Source organism: Orcinus orca, chromosome 17 (assembly GCF_937001465.1).
Source record: "Orcinus orca chromosome 17, mOrcOrc1.1, whole genome shotgun sequence".
NCBI classification, from domain to species: domain Eukaryota; kingdom Metazoa; phylum Chordata; class Mammalia; order Artiodactyla; family Delphinidae; genus Orcinus; species Orcinus orca.
This window is the reverse complement of record NC_064575.1, coordinates 40434380-40445666: the sequence shown is the minus strand read 5'-3', so window position 1 is coordinate 40445666 and position 11287 is coordinate 40434380. Positions and strand designations below refer to the sequence as shown.

The 11287-nt window shown below is 40.1% G+C and overlaps 1 protein-coding gene and 2 pseudogenes across 1 annotated transcript in view; 1 reads left to right on the top strand and 2 right to left on the bottom strand.

Moving 5' to 3' along the window:
- The window catches only part of LOC125961761 (UDP-N-acetylglucosamine--peptide N-acetylglucosaminyltransferase 110 kDa subunit-like), a 149917-nt gene that overhangs the window by 14003 nt on the left and 124627 nt on the right, over positions 1-11287 (top strand). The gene's annotated exons all lie outside the window — the stretch shown is intronic.
- LOC125961701 (ferritin light chain-like) lies at positions 1589-9301 on the bottom strand (annotated as a pseudogene).
- LOC125961767 (KH domain-containing, RNA-binding, signal transduction-associated protein 3-like) lies at positions 9166-10808 on the bottom strand (annotated as a pseudogene).

The window sequence follows — 11287 nt, the reverse complement described above, 5'->3', positions numbered from 1 at the left end:
AATTTATTTTATTTTTCTATCCTTGCAAAGGTAATACTCAGCTCATTAGAATATGAAAACTATACTGTCAAATTTCAGAATTACATGGATGAAGAAAATCACCAAAGTGGCATCATATCACGTGTGTTATAGTTGTATTTACTATATTGACTATATTAACTATGTTGTGTTAACAATATATTGTATAACTATATATTGAAAAGGCAAAATGCTGTAACTTATTTCAGAGAAAATAATTATGTTGGCAAACCCCAAATTGTACACTGTAGACAGGTCCTAGGAAAAGAAGATTTAATTCATAGTGGACAAGAGGTTAGCTTCTGTTTTCAGCCATGTGCTATTTCAAGAATTAAACGTCATGAATAATACAGGATGTAAGAGGAATAGTCTAAAGACGGAAAAGCACATTTTGATTAGGAAAGAGAATTTATGGCTTAAGTCTTTTTTTTTTTTTAAGGAAAACTGCCTTATTACTATGAGATAAGAAAATTGTTTCCTTCTTTTCTTCCTGGCTTTCTTCTTTTTCTTTTTTTTAACCTTTTTAATTTTGGATATTTGACCTCTAAGCTGAGATGACTGAAAATGCCTCCTCTGGGCATCAACCTTTTTGAAAGACTTTTTCCCCCTCCCTAAGGGCTCTATTTGTCTCTTGGAGGCATTGCCTACATTACTCACCAAGAGGCAAGCATTTGTCCTTGCACTAAATGCTGACATCTCCTGATAAGAGGGAAGCTGCAAAGTAGAAGAATTGAAGGTCAATATGTTGATAGTCGTCTCAAGAGCATTGATGTACATTTGTGTATTGGGGAAGGGGAGAGAAGCTTGAGAGTGGGCCAGTGGGGAGGGGTAAATATTTTGTGATGCTGTCTACCTATGGGCTTATAAAGTTTACAGCTGCATTAGGAGGACAAGCATTACCATTAGCATGAAAAGTAGGGCAGAGACCTCAGTTGCAAAAGCTTCTAGCCATACACATAGGGCAATACGTAAATGATACACCTTATTGCATTCACCCATTCACCCTCCCCTGTTCATGCTAATTGGAAATTTCAGTCCATTTCAGAGAAGTAACACAACTATCGATCATTTTCCCTGGCACGAATCTTCCTAGAGCTCACGCACTAGCCCATGTGTCTTAGATTTAATATCTGCTCACTAGCTGGATTGAAGCCAAGAGGTGGTTCCCAAAGTTGCTGCACATTAGAATCACCTGGGGAACTCTGAGCCCTCCCTGTGCCCAGGCTCCTCCCTAGACCTACTGAATCAAAATCTCTGGGGCTGGGACCCAGACACCAATGTTTTTCTTAAAAGCTCTTTAGGTCATTCAAATGAGCAGCAAAGCTTGAGAAGCAGCCCAATAACGGGAACAAACTTATTTCACACAGATAAAGTGGGGCAATTCATATGTTAAAAGAACATGAATATATGTCCATGCCTCTCTCACGCTTTGTCACAGTTTACCCTTCCCCCTCCCCATATCCTCAAGTCCGTTCTCTAGTAAGTCTGTGTCTTTATTCCTGTTTTACCCCTAGGTTCTTCATGACATTTTTTTTTCTTAAATTCCATATATATGTGTTAGCATACGGTATTTGTCTCTCTCTTTCTGACTGACTTCTACACTGTTGGTGGGGATGTAAATTGGTGCAACCACTATGGAAAACACTATGGCAGTTCCTCAAAAAGCTAAAAGTAGAGCTACCATATGATCCAGCAATCTTACTCCTGGGCATATATCTGGACAAAACTATAATTCGAAAACATACATGCACCCCTATGTTCACAGCAGCACTATTTATAATAGCCAAGACATGCAAACAACCTAAATGTCCACTCACAGATGAATGGATAAAGAAGATGTGATATATATAAAATGGAATACTACTCAGCTATAAAAAAGAATGAAATAATGCCATTTGCAGCAACATGGCTGGACCTAGAGACTATTATACTAAATGAAGTAAGTGAGAAGGAGAAAGACAAATACCATATGATATCACTTATATGTGGAATCTAGAATATGATACAAATGAACTTATCCGTGAAACAGAAACAGACTCACAGACATAGCACACAAACTTGTGGTTCCCGAGGGGAAGGGGGAGGTGGGGGAGTGATGGATTGGGAGTTTGGGATTAGCAGAGGTAACCTATTATATATATGATGGATAAACAACAAGGTCCTACTGTATAGTACAGGGAACTATAGTCAATGTCCTGTAATTAACCATAATGGAAAAGAATATGAAAAATTATATATACGTATAACTGAATCACTTTGTTGTACAGCATAAACTAACACAACATTGTATATCAACTATACTTCAGTAAAATAAATTTTTAAAAAAAGAAAAAAAACATGAATATATATATATATACATATATATATATATTTCTTTTTTTCCTCTTTATTCTGTTTGTGTTTCAAATAGGCTTTTTTTTTTTTCCTTCTGCAAAAAGCGTTATTGTTTCCATTTGGTCCAAGGCTTGGGAGAGGGCTCCTGGGCGGTTACAAAGCTGCCTAGTAGCTGCAGAGCAGGGCTTCAGGCAGAAGCTCTGATGCCAGAGGGGCTCCTCAGAGGCCGCTGGACTTCAGAGACTCCTGTTTGTGCTCGAGGGTGAGCCTTTCAAAGAGATACTCGCCCAGCACAGCCTGCGGACCAGCCAGCCTGCGGAGGTTGGTCAGGTGGTCGCCCATCTTCTTGAGGAGTTTCACCTGCTCCTCCAGGAAGCGGCTCTCCAGGAAGTCACAGAGGTGGGAGTCTGCGCGGGCGGAAGCCAGGGCGCGCAGATGTGATAGTGCCTGGTGCAGGCTCTTCTCCCTAAGAATGGCGGCTTCCACAGCGTCCTGGGTTTTACCCCACTCATCTTGAGAAGGCTTCCGCGCATCCTGGAAGAGGGCGCGGCCACAGCACTGGTTTTGCATTTTCAAGAGACGCTGCGCGCCCTCACACTTCTCCTCAGCCAGTTCGCGAAAAATGTGGCCCACACTGTCCAGAGTCCCATCGTTGCTGTCGAAATAGAAGCTCAGAGAGAGGTAAGTGTCCCCAGATGCATGTTGAACAGGCGGTGGACGGCGGCCTCCACCTCGATGGAATAATTCTGACGAACCTGGGAACTCGTGGTTGATCAGTGATAAGGAGCTAAGCTCAAAAAACGGTGTTGGCCTGTCCTGGAGGCTGAGGATAGCTGAGTGGCTGATTCCAAAGGTTGCGACAGGAAGAAAGGTTGGAGGGTGGTCGGGGGCTGGAGCAAGGAGCGTCCCTGGGTCTGTTCATTCCAAACACTGTTGAAGCAAAAGACAGAACTGCAGGACTGCCGAGCGCACTGCCTCAAATAGGCTTTGATATAAATGAACCAGAAGTCCAAGCAAGGACAAAACTTACCCTTCCCCCCACCAAAATAGCTGGCGATACTAGAATCTAGACCTGGGAAGGGATTCTTCCATTACTTTCTGAACATTCCAAGCCACTAGAGCAGTGGTTCTCAAAGTATGGTCACCTTGTAACCAAGCAGTACCCTATGGGGCCTTCCTAGGACAGACCCATCCCCCATATCCTCTGCTGTAGTTCCTCTCTGAAGTACTCAGATAATAGTATCTCAGGCATATTTCTTGAGTTTTCAGATGCTAAAAACCACCACCCAATGGAAGAAATTAACTCCTTGATGATCATGAGCACGTAGCCCCCAGACCTTCTGGCACCTAAGGATGGATAATGTTACCTGCCCTGTGGCCTCCACATCAACCAGTCAGAGGATTGTGCACGAGCTGATCACATTCCCTGGGACGTCCCTCCCTCACCTGGCCTTTAAACATGCTTTGCTGAAATCCTTTGGAGATTTCAGGGTGTTTTGGAACTCGGGCCACCCCTCTCCTTGCTCGATCCTGCAATAAACCTTTCTCTGCTCCAGACTCCAACCTTTAGGTTTGTTTGGCCTCTCTGTGCTTCAGACACACGAACCTGCATTCGGTAACAACCTGACCAGTTTTACCAGCGTCCCCTGATAATGTGTCAGATATTCAAGTTTTAGGGCCCTGTCCCAGCCCTATGGAATCAGCAACTCTGGTGGGGCTCAGTGATCTCTGTTATAACAGGCCCTCCAGATGATTTTTATTCACCTTAAAGTTTGAAAATATCTGCATTGTCAGCTGGCCAAAGCGTCCACCAGCAGGTGAAGGGGAGTGGTGCCTGGAAAAGATAGGGACCAGCCAACGCAAGTACAGCAGCATTTGCCGTGGTGGTAATGGAGAATGCCTTTTCTCCGCTGGTTGGCACAGACTAGGATCTGGGAGCAGTGGCAGGGTTATTTAGGATGCTTTACATTTCAATGTAGAGGGACCGCTGTCCTGGTTTGCCAGGGACTTCCCCTGTGTGAGCACTTAAAATCTCATCCTGGCAAACCCCTTAGCCCTGGGTTTGAAAAACGTAGGGAATAACATGAAATTTAGGGGAAACATGATCTAGGTTTTGGGCGAGTCACAAGTGCTAATTAAAGCTAAGCAAGTATGGACAACACTAGCGTTCTTTAGCCCTTTGCGGGGAGGTAAATCTGATTGGGTGAAAGGACTTATTGTTAAGAGATCTTTGTAGAAACATCCCCTTCTGCTTAGTCCGCTGGTTCTCAGGTCTGGCTAGACATTGGCATCGTCTGAGGAGATTTAAAATGATTTTATTGGTCTACGATGACCAACCGTCAGTGTGAGGGTTTTTAAAAAGTGCTTCAGATGATTCTAATGCACAACCAAATTTAGGTGCCACTGCTTAAGCTTTTGAACCGCTGCTGCATATTTTCACCTCATCTTCCTATGAGAATATCCAACTGTAGTTGAGGTTTGTTTTTTTTTTCTTTTTCTAACTGTCTTATTATAAGATTTACTGTCTTAAATAAGGTTGAATGTACAGAAAATCTTGCTAGTCCATCTGGTATAGCTGGATACTTAGAATAATATAGTTAAGATATATACCATTTAAGTATTGTGACTGGCCTTTTTTTGAAATTAACATATGCATTGAATTAGTATGTTCTCTTTTGAAGTTGTTATGTTGGGGAGCTATACCTCTAATCTGCCATTGCTAAATGTCTGGACACCTCTTATTAGGAATTGCTTTTAGAAATCTTTAGGGATTAAAACCAAGATTGCTGTATTATTTGTACTGGAACCACAAAAACCTCACAGAGTTCCCCCGCTGTACCTTCTACCCCCACTCTAACCCGTGGCAACTTCTAATCTGTTCTCCATCTCCACAGTTTTGTTATTTTAAGAATAATATGTAAACATAATCATGAATTACTTAATCTTCGGAGATCAGCTTTTCAAAATTTTTCCCTCGGCATCATTCCCTTGAAGTTCATTTCAATTTTTGCGTATATTAATAATTTGTTCCTTTCTGTTGCTCGGTAGTATTCTATCATAAGATTTTATCACAATTTGTTTCAACATTCATCCACTGAAAGACATTTGGGTAGTTGCCAGTTTTGGGCTATTATAAATAAAACTGCTATGAACATTTATGTGTAAGTTTCTGTGGGAACTTAATTAAGTTTTTGTTTCTTTTGGATAAATGCTCAAGAGTACAATTACTGCGTTGTAGGGTGAATCTACTTTTAGGATTAAAAGAGACTGTCAAGCTGTTGATCAGAGTGGCTAAACCATTTTATTTTCCCACCAGTGATGTGATATAATTTTTCTATGTACTTGCCAGCATTTGATATTGTCACTATACTTTAATTTTAGTTACTCTCTGACATCTCATTATGGTCTTAATTGGCATTTCCCTAATGGCTAATGATGCTGAGCATCTTTTCATGTGCTCCTTTGCCGTGTGTATATTCTCTTCCATGAAATGTCTGTTCCTGTCTTCTGCCTATTTTCTAGTTGGATTTTTTTTAAGTTGTTTGGAGAGTTCTTTGTATATTATAGATACAAGTCATTTGTCTCATATGGGATTTTCAAATATGTTTTCCTACTGTGTAATTTGAGTTTTCATCCACTTAAAAGGAACTTCTATGAAGCATTTTTAACTCATTTTGATGAGATCCAATTTATCAGTTTTTGCCTTTATTGATCATACTTTTGGTGTCAAGTCTAAGAATTATTCCCCTAGTTCTAGATGCCAAACATTTTCTCCTATTTTTTTTCTAAAAATGTCCTGCTTTTACATTTAAGATTATGATCCACTTTGATTTAATTTTTGTGTAAGGTGTGGAGGTTAAGGTTCATTTTTTGTTTGTTTTTGTCGAGGGATGTCCAACTGTTTCAGTACCATTTTTTGAAAAGTCTATTCTTCCTTGATAGCTTTTGCACTGCTGTCAAAAACAAGTTATATGGATTTATGTCAGTCTATTTCTGGGTTCTCTATTCCATTCCATTGATCTGTGTATCTACCCTCCATCATTACTGCAAACTCTTGAAATTGGGTAGATTAATTCCTCCCATTTTCATCTTCCTTTACAAGTTGTTTTAGCTATTCTTCAGCCTCTTCTTACCATATAAATCTTAGAATAAGCTTGTCTATATCCACAAAAACCTTGAGGGCATTTTAAGAGTAATTGTGTTAAGCCTCTTAACTTGGGGAGAATTGACATCTTTATCAGGTTGTGTTTTCTAATCCATGAACAAGGTATGTCTCCCTATTTGTTTGCGACTTAAAAATTTTTCTTCATCAGCATTTTGTAATTTTCAGTCTAGAGGTCCTATAAATGTCTTATTGGGCTTATATTTAAGTATTTATTTAGGTCAGTTGTAAATGGCATCACATATTTTTATTTAAGCTTCTACACATTTGTTATTAATATGTAATTTGATAAAATTGTGGTGATCTTGTACTCTAAATCATTTACAAACTAATATTATTTCTCAAGCTTTCTGTGGATTCCTTGGTATTTTCTCCATTTAGATTATCATCTCATCTTCAGATACAGACAGTTTTACTTTTCCTTATTCAGTATAATAGGATATATTGCTATTCAACATTCAGTAGGATATGTTCCTTCCTATGCAACGTAGTAGGAATAGTCCTTTTATCTTTTAAATAAACTTTTAAAAAATTTAACTTTTAAATTTATGTATTTATTTATTTTTGCTTTATTTTCTTACTAGAACCTCCAGTGATATATTTAATAAAAGTGGTGAGAGCAGATATCGGTGCCTTGTTTCTGATCTTACAGAGAAAGCATCCAGTCTTTCACAGTTAAATATCATGTCGGTATAGGTTGTTTGTAGATCATCTTTATGAGTTTCAGTATGTTCCTTTTCTATTCCTAGTTTGCTTGAAGTTTTTTTTCTTCTTTCTTTAAAATCATGAATGGGATTGGATTTTGTCAAATGCTTTCTCTGCATTAATGGATAGGATCACATGATTTTTCCCCCTTAATCTATTGGATATGGTGGATTACACTGTTTAATTTTCAAATATTTAACCAACTTTGCATAACTGGAATAAATCCCACTTGGTCATGGTATATTATTCTTTTCATATATTTCTGGATTTAATTTGCTAATATTTGGCTGAGGGTTTTTCAGCCAATTTCATAAAAAATATTGGTCTGTAGGTTTCTTCTTTCTATACTATCCCTGTCTGGTTTTGGTATCAAGGTAATACTGGCTTCATAAAATTAATTAGAAACTGTTCCCTCTACTTCTATTTCTTATCAAATCATGTAAAATTGGTGTTAATTCTTTAAGTCTTGGGTAAAAGTGAAACATCTAAGCCTGAATATTTCTTTTGGGAGTTTTTAAATGAAAAACCAGTGTTTCTAATGGTTACAGGAAAATTGAGATTATCTATTTCATCTTGGCTGAGTTTTGGTAGTTTTGGGTGTAGAAACATTGGCCCATTTCATCTACATTTTTGAATTTATAGTGTAGACTTGTTCATAGTAACTTGTCCCTCATTAACCTGCAGGATATGTCATGGTATCCCTGGTTGCATTTCTGATATCTGTGATTTGTGCCATCTCTCTGTTTATCTTTATCAGTCTTTCTAGATCTTTATTGGTTAGATTGTTTATTTCAAAGAACCAGCCTTTTGTTTCATTGATTTTCCCCCCTATTTTCCTGTTTTCAGTTTCATGGATTTCTGTTTCATCTTTATTATTTCCTTCTTTCTGCTTGTTTAGTGTTTTTTCCTCTTCCTTTTTTACTATTTTAATATAGAAAATTAGATTATTGCTTTGAAATATTTTCTTTCCCAATTTAGTGCTATAAACTTCCCTTTCAGCATTGCTTTCACTTCATTCCGCAAACTTTGATCTGTTATATCTCCATTTTCTTTTATTCTATGCATTTAAAAATTTTTTCCTTGATGCTGTCTTTTTTACCCATGAGTTATTTGGAAGTGTGATGTTTAGTTTTCATGTGATTGAAGATTTTCCTGTTGTCTTTCTCTTACTGATTTCTAGTCTGATTCCATTATGGCTAGAGAACATACTCTCTATGATTTTAATTCTTTTAAATCTGCTAATGTTTTTTTATCGCCCAGTATATGGTATATGAGTGAATGTTCCATGGACACTTCAATATGTATTCGGCTCTTACTGAGTGTGTTCTTTAAATGTCAGTTATATCCTGTTGATTGATGATATTTTCAGTTCTTCCATATCCTTGCTGATTTTTCTCTCTGGTAGTTGTATAAATTGCTGTGTTGAAGTCTCAAATAATAATTGTGGATTTAAAACTTTCTCCTTTTACCTTTTTCAGTGTTTGCTTCATGCATTTTGAAGTTCTGTTGTTTGGTGCACACACATTTAGTATCACTAGGTCATCTAGGTGGATTATTCCTGTTATCTTTATGTAATGACCCTCTTTGCCCCTAATAATTTCCTTTGCTCTGAAGTCTACTTTATCTGATGTTAATATAGCCATTCCTGCTTTTTCTGATTAATGTTCACATGATATATCATTTTCATCCTTTTACTTTGAACTACCTATATCATGATGTTTAAAGTAAGCTTCTTATAGACAGTATATAGTTGGATCATGCTTGCGATTTTTTAATCTACTCTTCCAATCTCTGTCTTTGACTTGGTTATTTAGATCATTTACCATTAATGTAATTATTGCCATGTCAAAGATTTGGTCTACCATGTTATTTTTTGTTTTGTCTTTTACCTTAGTTTCTCAATCCTGTGTTTCCCTTATTTTTCCTTCTTGTGGGTTACTTAAACATTTTTTTTTCTTTCAAAAGTTTATTTAGTATCAAGCAAGAGGAGACTTTGCTTAACACTACAGAACATTTCAAGACTTGAGTTACAAAAGAATACCACATTATTTGCACTTGTAATTGGCTTCCCTTTTTACGCATGTTGGCAAGAGAAAAAAAAAAAACTAGCATATGGCTGAAAGATAAAATAACTAAATTTCTATGGAAACCTTTAAAATGAAAGGTGAGGCTTATGTTAAAAGGATGGATTAACATATTTAGTAAACCTATCTTTTTTGTTTGACACTAGTTAATCAAAGTTTTTTTTTTCCTTTTGATGACCTATTTTTTCATATACAGACTGGAAATAACAAAATTTTACATGTCTTTTTTTTTTTTCTGCCCAGGTTGATGTTTCAACAAAGTAATTTTAAATTCCATCCATTCAGATGTTAAGCATTTTGATTTATTTAAAAAGGGATTGTTCATAGAAAACAATTACTTTGAACAGTATACAGGACTGGTGGAGACTGGCTATGTCACAACATCAGACAGTACAATCAGTATCTGCTGTATGGCTGGTCTCTGTAGACGCCCTTTGCTGTCCTTGCCGAGGGTGCCTTGTGTCTTGAGTTTGTCCACTCCTCTTGCCCGTAGGAATCATAAGTCTCTTCACGGAGTCCGTGTCCATAACCATAGTAATCAGCACCACTTTGGGCTGGGGCGCTATAGCTGTTATCATAGGAATCATAACTCTGTTCATCATAAGCAGCGCCATATCCATCATCATAGTCATAATCTCCATAGGTCTCTTGTGTTGGGGGCGGCGGTGGAGGTCTGTACCCAGTTGGGGGGACATCTCTTGCTCTGGGAGTGAGAAGTCCTCTTCCTCGACTCACTGGCCCTCGGGTGGAAAGGATTCCTCTGGAAGTTGGCGTCCCTCGTGGTACCCCGACTCCCACTGGCCGGGCCGCGACTCCTCCCCTTCCCCTGGTTATTGCTGGGGTTGGTACACCTCTTGTACGCAAGGTAGGTTTCCCTCGAACAACTGGTACATCTGCATTTTCTGAACCACCATTCAAATATGTTAATTCCTGGAGCTGTGCTTGCCTGATTTCATCATTATAGTCTGGAATGAGGAACTTTCTGATTTCCTCCAGAGCATGTCCTATCCGGGCATAGGCTTCTGTGGCGGGGCAAACACTTCAATCAGAACATGGAGATCATCATTGAGGTGGAAGTACTTTGCTTCTCCACTTTTCCTCAACTCTTCTTCCTTTGCCTTGTCTCTCATGGAGCCTTTTCCAAGGATGGACATTTTTGTCAAGGTTTCTTCTTGCAAGCGCTTCAGAGAATTGCCACGTGGCCCCAAAAGTTTTCCCACAAAGTTGAACTTAGGGAGCTGTTTTACAGGAATCAACACTTTCTGTCCCAGCTTCATGTTCTTATTAATCACCACATCAATGTACTTTTCTTCGTCCTTGCTTTCTCCTTTGTGAAACTTTTCTATTTCTTGGTTCACCAGCCGCAGGGCGTGCGTGAAGGAGGGGTCCAGGGAGTCCTTCTCCGCCATCAGCTCCAGCAGGTACTTCTCCTCCATGCTCGCCGGCCGCCAGGGCCCTGGACGCGGACTCGAGGCGGGCGAGCAGCGCCGGCCACGCAACCCCCGACCCCGCCCGCGCCCTAGCGGCGCGGAACCCGGGCCGGTCGCCGCGGCCAGGGCGCGGCGGAGCCAAGCCGGGCGGTCGGCCTGGCGGCGCCGCGAGGCGGGAAGCGGCCGCGCAGCCCCGGTCCCCAGGGGGTGGCCGCCGACTGCCCCGCGCTGGCGGCCACTGCCTCCCGGACGCGGTCCTCGAGCTCCCGCCACGGGCCGGCGCAGTCAGGCGGGCCCTCTTGCCGGGCCGGCGGCACACTCTGCGAGCCTGAGGCAGTCCCGGGCGAACCCCGCCAGCCGGCGCCAGCGCCGAGCTCAGCCGCCACCCGCACGCCGCGCGCCGCCCCGCGTTCTCCGAGCTCTACTTAAACATTTTTTAATAAGTCCATTTTAATTTAATTCATTTATAATCATTTGTGTATACTGTTTGTATAGTTTTCTTAGTGGTTGCTTTTGGCATTACAGTATACATATGTAACTTATCATAGCCTACT